This window comes from Mirounga leonina, unplaced genomic scaffold (assembly GCF_011800145.1).
Source record: "Mirounga leonina isolate KUSES-001 unplaced genomic scaffold, KU_Mleo_1.0 Mir_53, whole genome shotgun sequence".
Lineage (NCBI taxonomy): Eukaryota > Metazoa > Chordata > Mammalia > Carnivora > Phocidae > Mirounga > Mirounga leonina.
Window position 1 is genome coordinate 36,094,225 of NW_023270807.1, and position 17,840 is coordinate 36,112,064.

Genomic DNA, 17,840 nt, shown 5'->3' on the forward strand with positions numbered 1-17,840 from the left:
ATTTATTTATTTATTTATTTATTTATTTATTTATTTATTTATTTATTATTAATTTATTTATTTATGAGAGACAGGCAGAGAGTAGCACAAGCAGGGGGAGGTTTAGAGGGAGACGCAGATTCCCCGCTGAGCCGGGAACCTGATGCAGACTCCATCCCAGGACCCTGGGATCATGACCTGAGCCAAAGGCAGACGCTTAACTGGCTGAGCCACCCTCATTTTATTTTTTTAATGTATTTTCTTTTCTTTTTTTTTAACTCCAAGCTTTATGGAGACACAATTGACATATAGTATTGTGTAAGTTTAAGGTATACAATGTGACGATTTGATATTCGTATAATATTGAGAAGTGATTACCACAATAAGGTTAACTAACACATCCACCACTTCACCTAGTTACCATTTTGTTTGTGTTTGTGTGTGTGTGGTAAAAAGATTTCAAGATTTACTTTCTTAGTAACTTTCATGTACATACTACAGTATTGTTAACTGTTGTCATCATGCTGTACATTATGCCCCTAAAACTTATTCATCTCGTAACTGGAAGTTTTTACTCTTTGATTGCCAATTTTTCACCACCTTCTGCCTTCCCCACCGGCCTATCTCTACTTTTTCTATGACTTTCGTTTTTTAGATTCCACATATGAGTGAGACAATACAGTATTTTTTTTCTGTCTTATTTCACTTAGCATTATGCCCTCATGGCCCATCCATGTTGTCACAAATGTCAGGATTTCCTTATATTTTATGGTTGAATAATACTCTATTGTATGTGTATTTATAGTGTATGTATATCTATCACATTATATCACATTGTGAATAATGTGGCATTGAACATGGAGGTGCAGATATCTCTTGACATAGTGATTTCCTTTCCTTCATATATATGCCCAGAAGTGGAATTGCTGGTTCATATGGTAGTCCTATTTTTATTGTTTTGAGGACTCTCCATATTGTTTTCCATAATGGCTGTTCCAATTTACAATCCCACCAAAAGTGCACAAGGGTTCCCTTTTCTCAATCTCCTCACCAGTATTTGTTATTTCTTGTCTTTTTGATCATAGTGATTCCAACAGACATGAAGTGATAGCTCATGGTGATCAGATTTGCATTTTGATTTGATTTCATGATTAGTGATATTGAACATATTTTCATGTACCTGTTGGCATTTGTATGTCTTCTTTGGAAAAATATCTATTCAAGTCTTTTGCCCATTTTTAAATTGGATTATCTTTTTTTGCTGTTGAGTTGTATGAGTTCTTTATATATTTCACATATTAATCCCTTATTAGATGTTAGATTTACAAATACTTTCTCCTATTCCATAGGCTGACTTTTCATTTTTGTTGATCATTTCCTTTGCTGTGCAGAAGCATTTTAGTTTGATATAATCCCACTTTTTAGTTTTTTATTTTGTTGCTTGTGTTTTAGGTGTCATATCTAAAAGTCAGTGCCAATACTCATGTCAAGGAGATTTTTTTCCCTGCTTTCTTTTGTAATTTTATAATTTCAGGTCTTACCTGTAAGTCTTCAATCTATTTCAAGTTAACTTTTGTAAGTGGTGTAAGATAAAGAGGTGGTTTCATTCTTTTGCATGTGAACATCCAATTTTCCCAGCACCATTTATTGAAGAGACTGTCTTTTCTCTATTGAGTATTCTTGTTTCCTTCTCAAATATTAGTTGATTGTGAATGTATGGGTTTATTTATGAGCTCTCAATTCTGTTCTATTGATCTATGGTACCCCTATGTGTACCATAGTTTTGATCACTAAAGCTTTATAATATAGCTTAAAATCAGGAAGTGTGATGCTTCCCTCTTTGTTCTTCTTTCTTAGGATTGCTTTGGCTATTTGGGGCCTTTTGTGGTTCCATATAAATTTTAGGATTATTTCTTCTACTTCTGTAAAAACTACCATTGGAATCCTGATAGTAATTGCACTGAATCTAGAGATGGCTTTGGGTAGTATGGACATTTTAACAATATTAGTTTTTCCAGTCCATGAATATGGGATAGTTTTTCATTTATTTGTGTCATCTTTGATTTATTCCCTCAACATTTTGTAGTTTTCAGCATAGAGATCTTTCAACTCCTTGGTTAAATTTTGCCTAATTATTTTATTATTTTTGATACTATTGTAAATAAGATCATTTTAAAACGTTTCTTCTTCAGATAATTAGTTGCTAGTGTATAGAAATTTTACTGCTTTTTGTACGTTAATTTTATATCTTGCAACTTTACTGAATTTGTTGCATAGATCTAACAATTTTTTTGGTGGAGTTTTCAAGATTTTTATATATATTAATTCATGTCATCTGCTAATAGAGACAATTTTAGTTCTTCCTTTCCATTTGATATCTTTTATTTATTTCCTTTTTCTTGATTACTCTAGCTAGGACTTGAATAAGAGTAGTGAGAGTGGGCACCCTTGTCTTATTCTTGATTTTAGAGGAAAAACTTTCAATATTTTACCATTGAGTATGATGTTAGTTTTGGACTTGTCATATATGGCCTTTATTATGTTGAGGCACATTCCTTCTATACCTAATTTAAGAGTTTTTATCATTTAACAAATGTTGAATTTTATCAAATGATTTTTCTGTGTCTATTGATGCAATCATGATTTTTTTCTTAAATTCTATTAATGTGATATATCACATTTATTAATTTGCCTATGTTGAACCATCCCTGTATCTCAGGGATAAATCTCACTTAATCATGGTGAATGATCCTTTTAATTTTTGGAAGAGTTTGAGAAGGATTGGTGTAAATTCCTCTTTAAGTGTTTGCTAAAATTCACCAGTGAACCCATCTTGTCCTGGGCTTTTTTTTTTTTTTTTTTGGTTGAGAGATTTTGATTACTGGTTCAGTCTCCTTACTAGTGTTGAGATTTTCTATTTCTTCCTGATTCAGTCTTGGTATGTTGCATGTTTCTAAGACTTCATCTATTTCTTCTAGGTTGTCCAGTTTGTTGGCATATAGTTGTTCATAGTAGCATTTTACGGTCATTTATATTTCTGTGGTATCAGTTGTGATTTTTTTATTTATAATTTTGTTGATTTGGATCCTTTTTCCCCTTGGTTAGTCAAGTTTGGTTTGTCAGTTTTGTTTATTTTTTCAAAGAACCCAAATCTTAATGTCATTAATCCCTTCTATTGTTTTCCTATTCTCTATTTATTTATGCTTTAATCTTTATTATTTTCTTCCATCTGCTAACTTTTGGCTTAGTTTGTTCTTCTTTTTCTAGTTCCTTGAGGCATAGAGTTATATTGTTTATTTGAGACCTTTCTTCTTCTTAAGGTAGGCATTTATTGCTATGACCTTTCCTTTTAGAACTGCTTTTGCTGCATCCAAGTTTTGATGTGTTGTATTTCTATTTTTGTTTATTTCTAGATAATCTTTATTTCCTCTTTAATTTATTCTTCGATCCATTGGTTGTTTAGGAAAGTGTTGTTTAATTTCTATACAATTGTGAATTTCTACTTTTCTTACTCTTATTGATTTCTAGTTTTATACCATTGTGGTCAGAGAAGATAGTATGAGTTCAATCTTTGATTTCCTAAGACTTGTTCTGTGACCCAACATATAGTCTATTCTATAAGGTCCATATGTGCTTGAGAAGAATTTGTATTCTAGTTTTGTAGGATAAAATTTCTATATCTGTCTGTTAGATCCATTTGGTGTAAAGTAGTTGTGCAAATCCACTGTTCCTTACTTATTCTCTGTCTATATAATCTATCCATTATTGAGAGTGGGGCATTAAAATCCGCAGCTATTATTGTATTTGTTTTTATTTTACTTTCTAGTTCCGTTAGTTTTGCTTTCTATATTTATGTTTATATTTACTTTTTCTATATTTATATTCTATATGCATAAATATTTACAATTGTTATATCTTCTTGATGGATTGACCCCTTATAATGACCTTCTTTGTCTCTTTTTACTGTTTTTAGTCTAAAGTCTATTTTCCTTTTTTTTTTTAAAGATTTTATTTATTTATTTGTGAGAGAGAGAGAGCACAAAACAGGGGGAGCGGCAGGCAGAGAAGGAGAAGCAGACTTCCCGCTGAGCAGGGAGCCTGATGTGGGACTTGATCCCAATACCCTGGGATCATGACCCGAGCCAAAGGCAGACGTAGTCTCCATTCCCAATGTGGAGCCGGATGCAGGGCTCGATTTCACAACCTGAGATCATGACATGAGCCAAAATCAAGAGTTGGATACTTAACTGACTGAGCCACCTAGGCACCCCTTTATGGTTTTAGGTTTTACATTTTAGTTCTGGTCAGGTGGGATCATATGCTAACCTCTGATTGGTCAAGGTCACTGGCTGGGCTCCTTGTCTGGGCAAGGCCTGGGGCTGGGTTCAGATTCAGGTGGGTCCATAGGTTGGGATCCCCTGCTGGGCAATGCTATAAGCTGGGATCCAAGGCTACCTAGGGTCACTGTTCAGGCTCCCTGGTTATGTGTGGCCAGAGGTCTATGCTCAGCCATTGTGCAGGGATTCTGGTTTGGTTCATTGCCTGACAGGGGCTATAGAATGGACTCTGTAGCTGTCTGGGTTCTCTGTCCATGCTTTTTGATCAGATGGGACTGGCAGCTATGCACAGCAATTGGGCAGGGCTGGGAATTTGCTTCCCTGCATGGGCGGGACCATAGAACATGCTCCATGACTAGTCCTGCCTATTGGCTGGAGACCCAAATCATGCAGAACTGCTACGAGTTACCTGGCCAGATGGGGCCATGAGCTTGGCTATGCAGATGGGCAGAGCCACTGACTAAGATCTCTGCTCAGGTACAGCTGCAAGCAGGAATGTGGCCTTCTAAGATCCAGATCTGAGTGCTGGGGGCACCTATCCCCTTATCCATCTCTTTTTGATCCCCACTGGTTGAATTGAGCACATTTTCCCAGTGATTCCTGTGAGGTGAGACCTGAATAGGCCTCTTGGGAAGCATCCAAAATGCTGGGGTTGCTAGATGCCCACTTTGGACTCTCTTTTCTCAACAGAAAAACCATAAGCCCTCTCAGTGCAGCACTGTTTCTGCCTGGGGGAGTAGCAATGTAGTCAAGGTGAAACCACTTCCCCTACTCTTCTAATGGGGTTCTTCTCCATCTCTGTGGTCCAAGGGGATGCTTTGGTCTTACTCTTGGGTTCTGAGATTTTCACCATGGTATCTTGTCTATGGATAGTTGCTAGCTGGTCTTTGAGGGTTATTGAAATTGGGAATGACCTATGTCTCCATCTTGATGATGTAAACTTCCTGGATTCTATTTCTTTCTTTCTTTTTTTTTTTTTAAAGATTTTATTTATTTATTTGACAGAGATATATATAGAGAGAACAAGCAGGCAAAGAGGCAGGCAGTGGGAGAGGGAGAAGCAGGCTCCCTGCCGAGCAGGGAGCCCAATGCGGGGCTCGATCCCAGGACCCTGGGATCATGACCCGAGCCGAAGGCAGCTGCTTAACCGACTGAGCCACCCAGGCGCCCCTGGATTCTATTTCTTTAATAATTATCAGCCTGTTTAAAATTTTTCTTTTGTAAGTCTCATTCATTTATTTATAACTTAATTATTATTTTTTTATATAGCAGATTTGCTGGGATATAATTAACCCCAATCACTCCAAGAAAGTACCTCATACTCATGAGCAGGCCACTCACCATTTCCCCCTACATTATCATTACTGTTTCTAAAGTTAGTATTCCTTTGGATTTACAAAGTATTATTTTCATTCTTTTAACCGTTTCCTCCATCTCAAAAAATTTTTTTCTGTTTTGCTCAAAAACCTCATTTGAATGTTTCTTTTATTATAATTATGCTGTAATGATTTATCTCAATTTTTGTTTGCTAAAATGGTTTTATTTCACCTTCATTTTTGAAAGATATTTTTCCTACCTATAGAATTTTAAGTTGTTAGTTTGTTTTCTTTCAGCACTTTGAAGATAACATTCCAATGTGTTCTGGTTTCCATTGTTCCTATTGAAATCAGGTATGAGTCTAATTGTTGTTCATTTGAAAATAATCCAACATATGTTCTCTGGCTACTTTATAAAGCATTTCATTTTGTCTTTATTTTCTGTAGTTTCATGATGATGTGTCAGTCTGTGCATGTTATGTTATTTTTATCTCCCTGGATTTGTTTAACTCTTGAATCTGTGGATTGAATCTATGGCTTTGTTTTGGAAAAGTCTTGCCTTCATTTCTTCAAATATTGCAACACCCTATTCTCTTTCCCCTTTATTCTGTGATTCCAGTTTCTAAGCTTTAGGTCATCTCATTCTATTCTGTGTATCACATTTACTCATGTTTTCCCAACATTTTCCATCCCTTTTGTTTCATCATATTAACTTATCTTTTACTTCACTATTTTCCCATCATCTGGATCTAATTTATTGTTCTTAATTTCAGTTATTCTAATTTTTTTCAGTTCTGAGATTTCTATTTTGTTCTTTTTCAAGTCTTCCTCACCTCTCTTTTTAAAATAGTTTATACTTCGGGGTGCCTAGGTGGCTCAGTTGTTGAGTCTGCCTTCGGCTCAGGTCATGATCCCAGGTTCCTGGGATCGAGCCCTGCATCGGGGTCCCTGCTCAGCAGGAGGCCTGTGTCTCCTTCTCCTACTCCCCCTGCTACTGTTCCCTCTCTCGCTGTGTCTGTCAAATAAATAAATAACTTTAAAAAAAAATAAAATAGTTTATACTTCTGTGCTAAAATTTTTAATATTGTCTTATATCTCATTGAATATAGTAAGAATAGTCTGATAATTCCAAATTCTGCAGCTCTTGGGGTTGCTTCCATTGTCTCGTTTTTTCTGGTTTCTTATTCATGTTGTATTATCTCCTTGTCTAAGTGGTTATTTTTTTCTTACTCTATGTCACATAGTGTATTTTAAGGGTTGTACTACAGTAAGAAAGACAGGTGGGAAATATATATGCAAAAATCAATGGAAAAGAATAAAGAAGTAGGCCCACACAAATACAGTCAATTGATTTTTGAGGAAGATGCAAAGGCAATTTGGTGGCGAAAGGACTGTCTTTTTAACAAAGGTGCCATAAGCAAAAACAAACCAACCAACCAAACCATACAAACAAAAAAACCCCAAACCCACAGAAAACAAACAAACCAAAAATGGATAGACACAGACATTGCACCCTACGCATAAATTAATTAAAAATGCATCTTACACATTAGTGTAAAATGCATGTCAATCTTTTAGAAGAAAATATAGGGGTAAATCTACATGACCTTAGTCTGTCTGTCTTTCTTTCTTTTTCTTTCTTTCTTTCTTTCTTTCTTTCTTTCTTTCTTTCTTTCTTTTTTTTTTTTTGAGAGAGAGGAGAGAGAGTTTATGAGTGGAGGGGAGGGGCAAAGGAGAAGGAGAGAGAGAATCTTAAGCAGGCTCTATGCTCAGGGTGGAGCCTATCTCTTCACTTGAACTCATGACGCTGAGACTGCCACCTGAGCCAAAATCAAAAGTGGGATGCTTAACCACCTGAGCTACCCAGGCGCCCCTAACCTTTGTCCTGATAATGAAATTTTAGATACAACACAAGAGCATGATCCATGAGAGAAAAAAATGATACATTGGATTTCATTAAAATGAAAAACTTCTGGTAAAGACACTGTAAACAAAATTAAAAGATAAGCCACAAACTGTGAGAAAACATTTGCAAAATACATTGCTGGTAAAGGACTTGTATCCTAAATATATAAAGAAAACTTGAAGCTCAACAATAAGGAAACCTATCAACTCAATTAAAAATGAGCCAAAGATCTGAACAACACTTAACCAAAGAAGAGATACAGATAGCAAATAAGCATATGAAAAGGCGTTCAACATCATTTGTCATTAGGAGAATGCAAATTGAAACATCAGTGTGGTACCACTATATACCTATTAGAATGACTAAAAAACAAAACAAAACAAAACCCTGACACTACCGATTGTTGGTAAGGATGAAGAGCAACAGGAACTCTCATTCATCACTGGTGGTTGTGCACGTCAGTGCAGGCACTTTGGAAGATGGTTTGGCAGCTTTTTACAAAGCTAAACATACTCTTACTATACAATCCAGCAATCAAACTCCTACATGTTTACCCAATTGATTTGAAAATGTATGTTCCTCATAAAAGCCTGTATTTGAATGTTTATGGCTGCTTTTTTAGTAATTTTGAAAACCTAGAGCAACCAAGATGTTCTTTAGTAGGTGAATTAATAAACAAATGGTGTACATCCATACAATGGAATACCATTAGCAATAAAAGGATATGAACTATCAAACCATCCAGAGACATGGATGAATTTCGAGTTCATATTGCTAGGTAAAAGAAGCCAGTCTGAAAAGGCTACATGCTGTATCATTCCATTTATATGACTCCTTAAAAGACAAACAGGTGAAACAAAACTCAGGAGTTTTGGAGTGCATATGTGCTTTGAATGGGTGAAGCATAGGGGGTTAGGTCAGTGAAACTATTTTGTATAATACTGTAATGCACACCACTACATATTTTTCAAAACTGATCAAACTTTACAGCAGAAGAGTGAATCTTAAGGCATATAAATTTAAGAAATCCTTTAGTTAGCCTCTAATTATGCTATGTGACAGTGCACACTGTGACAAAAGAACCTAACTGCATTAAAAATGTATGAAACAATCTCACTGAAGGAGGTGGGAAAAGCTGACCTAAATAATTTCAGAAATGAGTCTGTAAGACTAAAGACAAAAGGAACTGTATAGAAGTAGTGTACTCTAGTTGAAAAAAACTGTCTTCAACAGGCATATGAGTTAACAATTCTGAAACAACTGTAACATTGAAGAGTTAAGGAATTGAGGAGTTAAGTAAATAGATGGTGGATGGTGGGAGTCAGTTTTCTTACTCTTGGCGTGGAAGGTTACAGACTATCAAGGGGAAGAAGAGGCAAGAATAATCGATATGGTAAAGGAGTAGAGTTGGAGACATCAGTATAAACTCCTGTTTAATAGAGATGGATATATATATATATTTATGTATAAGTATATATATTCTGATTACTATGCACATATTTCCTTTCTTCATCAGCTGTGAGGGCCTAGAAGCAATGACACTCCTGTAGCAATGAACACACTTAACACCTAGATCTTGATTTATAATACCATTCTTCAGTAAAATAAACCAGGATTCCTTGGAGAAATGGCTTATTGTAAAACTGGGGCAGGACATATACAAGATGAACCCAGAATGTCTTATAGTGCCAGAAAGTAAGGAAGTGCTCAAACCAAACCAAAAAAACCAAAAAACCCCACATACAACCCCCATAAAACCCCATACAACAATACAACAACAGCTCCACAATGATGGTGGTATATCAAAGGGACACAGGAGTCAACTGAAAGGGCTTCCAATGGCCAAATTTGGGGCAATTTTAGGAATAAAATGAAGTAGTATTGGATTATAACACAAAGTGCAAAATAAATACCCATGAGTCTATACTGATACAAATAAATTATTGAAAAAATAAATAAATGGGAGAGAATAGACAAATGTCCCATGCAAAAGAACTCCTAATAATTTATGTAGACACTTTATGCCCTTAAAGAGGTAGAGCATAACTCCCATTTTTAAAGTATGACCTATGTAAAGTGACTTCCTTCTAAAGAGTATAGTGTAGAAAGGGGGAAAAAGATTAACTTTACACTAGAGAATCCTGATAAACGTAACTTCAATCAAGGTCAATATCAACAGTGAAGTCATGTTGATAGTATGCTTCCTTCATACGGTATGATGAAAATGGCACTTTACCTCTCTGGTCTTCCTCCAAAAAAACCCATAGCCCAGTCTAATCATGAGAAAAACAGACAAATTTCAACTGAGGGACATTCTACGAAATACCTGATTGGTATGCTTCAAAACTATCAAGGTCATTATAAACAAGGAAAGTCTTAAGATAAACTGTGACTGCCAAGAGGAGCCTATGGAGAGAGACATGATGACTAAATGTAATGTGGTGTCCTGGATGGTATCTTGGAACAGAAAAAGGACATTAGGTTAAAAGAAAAAAAAAAAACTAAGAAAATCTGAATAAAGTACGAGTTTCAGTTGATGATGACATATCAATATTGGTTCATCAAACGCAACATAATAATGGAAAATGTTAATACTAGGGAAGACTATGTGTGGGGTATATGGGAACTCTCTACTATCTTCACAATTTTCTGTAAGTCTAAATCTATTCCAAAATAAAAAGTTTATTAAAAATATAAAAATAAGTTTATAAAAAAAGTTGGAAGTCTAAGATATCTCCTTCTAGGTAAGATTTTTTCCTTGCTTCTTCCATCCACTGAGGATTACTAACAATCCAAGGTCAGTTCAATAAAATTTCTGGGTTGGAGATTTTCTAAACTACACAGATGATTCAGAGTTGGGCTCTACACCTTTGGCAGAGGCATGGTTCCCTTCGTATTCACCTTTGTTCCTAGGATGCAGCCCTTTGGGTTACTGGGGCTTTACTCTCTCCTAGACTCCAACTTTTTTCCTTTCCTCTGAAGAGATTTTCAAAAGCACTTCAGCCTCTGCCTTTCTTACAGATCAGCAAATGCTCAGGGGGGCAAAAGTGACCCCCAAAGTTAGGCTCCCCTGTCTTGATGCTGACCTCTTGTAAATCTTCATTCTGGTAATGCCTTCATTATTTTGTTAGCTCTCTATTCCCTTCGATCAGATGATTTTATACTTTATCCAGCTTTTCTATCTACATTTCCTCAGCAGGAGGATTGGTTCAAAATGTCTAATAGCTTTATCTGCTGCAGAAATTCTAAAATTTTATTACTGTTGTCTCCTTTCTCTTTCTGTTGACTATTGTGGCTTCATTCCTTAAAAAATTCTTTAATATTATTTTCTGGGGGTATCTGGAGGTAGCATAGGGTAATGGGTTTTCAGCTTTCTTCTTTAAATACAGATTATTTTGGTGATAACTAAAGAAAATTAGAATCATCAGATTGGTGTAGTCTTACTTAGAACAGTGTATCTGAAAATGAGAAATGAAGTAGGCAAAAGATGACTTTTAAATAACCACATCTAGGAAAAATTATATGGGGACTTAGAATAGATACATACTTATATATAAATACACAAATAAATATTTTTAATGTATATTCATATGGGCCGGAAAGCTGGTAGGTGCTAACAAAATACTTTCTTTTGTTTGCTGTATATCCCTGTGTTATAGTTATGTTTCTAACCCTGTTGTGAAACATTAGTGTTCTTTCTCTAAGAGAGAAAGAAACACTTTTAAGTTATGAAGATAATTTCCACTTAATAGCCTCCTTAATAAAACATGTTACTTAATAGGAAAATGTGGTGTAGACCACTTCATGTTCTTAAAACCATTCTATGTCGAAGGAGAGGGGGGAAAGATGGTGGAGTAGGGGACCCTAGTTCAACTGGTCCCGGAATTGAGCTGGATATCTACCAGATCACTCTGAGCACCCACGAAACCAGCCTGAGATGTAAGAAGATCTGGATCTCTACAAACAGAATATCGCAGGTGGTTGGTTTTGAGGTACGAAGCGGGGAGCCCTGATCCCGTGGGCAGATATCGGAGCATAAACGGCAGCAGGAGGGTGCTTGGCCATGGGGATCCTACACCACCGGTGGGCGACAGCCTCGTGCGCGGGGGACGGGGCACAGACTCGCAGACTGGTAGTGGTGGGGAAAGGACTTTAGGGCAGCCCCCGGGGCAGAAACCTGGAGCAGCCGGGTAGTGTGCGCGAACTGGGAGTGGCTGGCGGTTTTAGAAGCACAAAAGGCAGAGACGTGCCCTGACCTGGAGACAGGACTGGGAGTGCTGTGGAGGGGCACACAACCCAGGCCACTGCAGTTTATAGCAGCACGGACAGAAACGGAGACGGTGTGGCCTGGAGAGCTCACTGAAGAACAGACTGCGGTCTCTCTGCTCGGAGGCAGAGGGTTGGAAATGGTCTCTTCTGCTCTGACTCGCAGAAGAGACACGGAAGGCTGCCAGGGAAAGCTGCCAGAGAACAAAAGCCCCCAAAACTGATTCCTGCTGAGCCCATCCCCCGCCACACGGGGGCGGGGCAACTCCTCCCAAACAACGTTGCCTGAGTAACAGCGTGGCAGGCCCCTCCTGCAGAAGACAGGCTGGGAAAACAAGAGACCAGCAACCCTAAGGTCCCAAGAAAACAGGTGCATCTTGCTTGGGTTCTGGTCAATAATTTGGACTCTATACATTCCCTCAAACACCCATCAACAGAATGACTAGGAGGAGGAGCCCCCAAAATAGAAAAGACTCAGAGATTATGACTTATGCTGCAGATTTACAAATGGATGAAGATATAACCAAGATGTCGGAGATGGAATTCAGGCTAGCAATTGTGACAACAATGGCTAGAATGGAAAAATCAATTAATGGCAACATAGAGTCTCTAAGGGCAGAAATGAAAGGTAAATTGGCAGAACTTAAAAATACTATCAATGAGATGCAATCCAATCTAGATAATCTAACAGCTAGGGTAACTGAGGCAGAAGAACGAATAAGCAACCCAGAAGACAATATAATAGATAAAAAGAGAAAAGAGGAGGCCAGGGAAAACCAACTCAGAATCCATGAAAATAGAATGACACCATGAGGCGTTCCAATGTCAGAATAATTGGAATCCTGGAAGAAGTGGAGAGAGAGAGAGGGCTAGAAGATGTATTTGAGCAAATTGTAGCTGAGAACTTCTCTAATCTGGGGAATGAAACAAACATTTGCATCCTAGAGGCAGAGAGGACCCCTCCCAAGATCAAGGAAAACAGGCCAACACCCCGGCATGTAATAGTAAAACTTGCAAATGTTAGAACCAAGGAAACCATTTTAAGGGCAGTTAGGGGGAAGAGATTCCTTACGTACAGAGGGAGGAACATCAGAATAACGTCAGACCTATCCACAGAGACCTGGCAAGCCAGAAAGGCCTGGCAAGACATATTCAGGGTACTAAATGAGAAGAACATGCAGCCAAGAATAATTTATCCGGCAAGGCTTTCATTTAGAATGGAGGGAGAGATGCAGAGCTTCCACAACCGGCGGAAACTGAAAGAATATGTGACCACTAAGCCGGCCCTGCAAGAAATATTAAGGGGGGTTCTATAAAAGGAGAAAGACCCCAAGAGTGATATACAACAGAAATTTACAGGGTCAATCTATAAAAACAACATCTTCACAGGCAACATGATGACAATTAATTCATATCTTTCAATAATCACTCTCAAAGTGAATGGCCTAGACGCTCCCATAAAATGGCACAGGGTTGCAGACTGGATAAAAAGACAGGACCCATCCATACGCTGCCTACAAGAGACTCATTTTGAACCTAAAGATACATCCAGACTGAAAGTGAAGGGATGGAGATCCATCTTCCATGCCAGCAGACCTCAAAAGAAAGCTGGGGTAGCAATTCTTATATCAGACAAATTAGATTTTAAGCTAAAGTCTGTAATTAGAGACACAGAAGGACACTATAACATTCTTAAAGGGTCTATCCAACAAGAAGATCTAACAACTGTAAATATCTATGCCCCCAACATGGGAGCAGCCATCTACATAAGCCAACTGTTAACCAAATAAAGAGTCATATTGATAACAATATGTTAATTGTAGGAGACCTCAATACTCCACTCTCAGCAATGGACAGGTCATCTAAGCAGAAAATTAACAAGGAAACAAGAGCTTTGAATGCTACATTGGACCAGATGGACCTCATAGATATTTACAGAACATTCCACCCTAAAACAACAGAATACTCATTCTTCTCGAGCGCACATGGAACTTTCTCCAGGATAGACCAATCCTGAGACCAATCAGGTCTCAACTGATACCAAAAGACTGAGATTATTCCCTGCATATTCTCAGACCACAATGCTTTAAAACTGGAACTCAATCCCAAGAAAAAATTTGGCAGAAATTCAAACACTTGGAAGCTAAAGACCACTCTGCTCAAGAATGTTTGGGTCAACCAGGAAATCAAAGAAGAACCTAAACAATTCATGGAAATCAATGAGAACGAAAACACATCAGTCCAAAACCTATGGGATACAGCAAAGGCCGTCCTAAGGGGGAAATACATAGCCATCCAAGCCTCACTCAAAAAAATAGAAAAATCCTGAATTCACCAACTAATTCTACACCTTAAAGAACTAGAGAAAAAGCAACAAACGATGCCTAAGCCATGCATTAGAAGAGAAATAATTAAAATTAGAGCAGAAATAAATGAATTAGAAATCAGAAACACAATAGATCAGATCAACGAAACTAGAAGTTGGTTCTTTAAAAGAATTAATAAGATCGATAAACCACTGGCCAGATTTATCCAAAAGAATAGAGAAAGGACCCATATTAATAAAATTATGAATGAAAGGGGAGAGATCACAACTAACACCAAGGAAATAGAAACAATTATTAGAAATTATTATCAACAACTATATGCCAATAAACTGAGCAATCTGGATGAAATGGAGGCCTTCCTGGAAACCTATAAGCTGCCAAGACTGAAACAGGAAGAAATTGACAACCTGAATAGGCCAAAAACCAGTAACAAGATTGAAGCAGTGATCAAAAACCTCCCAAAAAACAAGAGTCCAGGGCCTGATGGATTCCCTGGGAAATTCTACCAAACATTAAAAGAAGAAATAATACCTATTCTCCTGAAGCTGTTTCAAAAAATAGAAACAGAAGGAAAACTTCTAAACTCATTCTATGAGGCCAGCATTACCTTAGTCCCCAAACCAGGCAAAGACCTCATCAAAAAGGAGAATTTCAGACCGATATCTCTGATGAATATGGATTCCAAAATCCTCAACAAAATCCTAGCTAATAGGATCCAACAATACATTAAAAGGATCATCCACCACGACCAAGTGGGATTTATCCCCGGGATGCAAGGGTGGTTCAACATTCGCAAATCAATCAATGTGATAGAACACATTAATAAGAGGAGAGAGAAGAACCATATGGTTCTCTCAATTGATGCAGAAAAAGCATTTGACAAAATACAACATCCTTTTCTGATTAAAACTCTTCAGAGTATAGGGATAGAGGAAACATTCCTCAAGTTCATAAAATCCATCTATGAAAAACCCATAGCGAATATCATCCTCAATGGGGAAAAGCTGAGAGCCTTTCCCTTAAGATCAGGAACATGTTAAGGATGCCCACTCTCACCACTATTGTACAACATAGTACTAGAAGTCCTAGCAACAGCAATCAGACAACAAAAAGAAATAAAAGGTATTCAAATTGGCAAAGAAGAAGTCAAACTCTCTCTTTTCACAGATGACATGATACTTTATGTGGAAAACCCAAAAGACTCCACCCCCAAATTACTAGAACTCATCCAGCAATTCAGTAATATGGCAGGATACAAAACGAATGCACAGAAATCAGTTGCTTTCTTATACACTAACAACGCAACTGTAGGAAGAGAAATTAGAGAAACGATTCCATTTACAATAGCACCAAAAACCATAAGATACCTCGGAATAAGCCTAACCAAAGAGGTAAAGGATCTATACTCTAGGAACTACAAAACACTCACGAAAGAAATTGAAGAAGACACAAAAAGATGGAAAAATATTCCATGCTCATGGATTGGAAGAATAAACATTGTTAAAACGTCTATGCTACCCAGAGCAATCTATACCTTCAATGCCATCCCAATCAAAATTCCAATGACATTTTTCAAAGTGCTGGAACAAACAATCCCAAAATTTGTATGGAATCAGAAAAGACCCCGAATCGCCAAGGAAATGTTTAAAAAGAAAAACAAAGCTGGGAGTATCACGTTGCCCGATTTCAAGCTATATTACAAAGCTGTGATCACCAAGACAGCATGGTACTGGCACAAAAACAGACATATAGACCAATGGAACAGAATAAAGAACCCAGATATGGACTCTCAACTCTATGGTCCAATAATCTTTGACAAAGCAGGAAAAAACATGCAATGGAAAAAAGATAGTCTCTTCAATAAATGGTGCTGGGAAAAATGGACAGCCACGTGCAGTAGAATGAAACTCGACCATTCTCTAACACCATTCACAAAGATAAACTCAAAGTGGATGAATGACCTCAATGTGAGACAGGAATCCATCAAAATCCTAGAGGAGAATATAGGCAGTAACCTCTTTGACATTGGCCAGAGCAACTTCTTCCAATATACATCTCCAAAAGCTAGTGAAACAAAAGCAAAAATGAACTTTTGGGACTTCATGAAGATAAAAAGCTTCTGCACAGAAAAGGAAACAGTCAACAAAACAAAAAGGGAATCCACAGAATGGGAGAAGATATTTGCAAATGACACTACAGATAAAGGGCTGGTATCCAAGATCCATAAAGAACTTCTCAAACTCAACACCCAAAAAACAAATAATCAAGTCAAAAAGTGGGCAGAAGATATGAAAACACACTTCTCTGAAGAAGACACACAAATGGCTAACAGACACATGAAAAAATGTTCATCATCATTAGCCATCAGGGAAATCCAAATCAAAACCACATTGAGATACCACCTTACACTAGTTAGAATGGCCAAAATGGACAGGGAAAGAAACAACAAATGTTGGAGAGGTTGTGGAGAAAGGGGAACCCTCTTACACTGTTGGTGTGAATGCAAGCTGGTACAGCCACTTTGGAAAACAGTATGGAGGTTCCTCAAAAATTTAAAAATAGAGCTACCCTATGACCCAGCAATTGCACTCCTGGGTATTTACCCCAAAGACACAGATGTAGTGAAAAGAAGGGCCATATGCACCCCAATGTTCATAGCAGCAATGTCTGCAATAGCCAAACTGTGGAAAGAGCCGAGATGCCCTTCAACAGATGAATGGATAAAGAAGATGTGGTCCATATATACAATGGAATATTACTCAGCCATCAGAAAAGATGAATACCCAACTTTTACATCAACATGGATGGGCATGGAGGAGATTATGCTAAGTGAAATATGTCAAGCAGAGAAAGTCAATTATCCTATGGTTTCACTTATTTGTGGAACATAAGGAATAGCATGGAGGACATTAGGAGAAGGAAGGGAAAAATGGGGGGGGGGATTGGAGGGAGAGATGAACCATGAGAGACTATGGACTCTGAGAAACAAACTGAGGGTTTTAGAGGGGAGGGGGGAGGGGGGATGGGTTAGCCCAGTGATGGGTATTAAGGAGGGCACGTACCTCATGGAGCACTGGGTATTATATGAAAACAGTGGATCGTGGATCACCACATCAAAAACCAATGATGTATTGTATGGTGACTAACATACCATAATAAAATTAAAAAAAAATTCTATGTCATATATATGATTATAGATACTGAATTTATATTATGATGACAAATATTTAAAAGTTTCTTTTGATAGTACTACCTTATTAATTTTTCCCATTTTTAATTAAAAATCTGGATAACTAATGTTGATAACTGCCACTTAGGAAGCAAATAAAAATGATAAACACTCATCATTCCTGAAACAATTCTTTCTGGGACCATCAGGTCTTTTTCTAAGTATTGTTGTATTTAATTATGGGTCATTGCTAATCAGTCCAGAAGTGCTTCTTCAAGCTGATTGACTGTCAACAATAATTATATATTCTTAAAGAGGTAAGCATTCTCCTTTATCTTATGGCAGAATTTCAGTGGTGCATTTAAAATGTATAAGATAGGGTAGAAAGGGCAGTATGTCTTTGCAGACGTATTCCTTCATCTGAAATCAGTAGAAATGAGAAATGGTTACCAAAATGAATCAGTTAATATCATAAAGAAATGATTTACTTGTTTATCTATCTATCTATCTATCTATCTATCTATCTATCTATCTATCTAT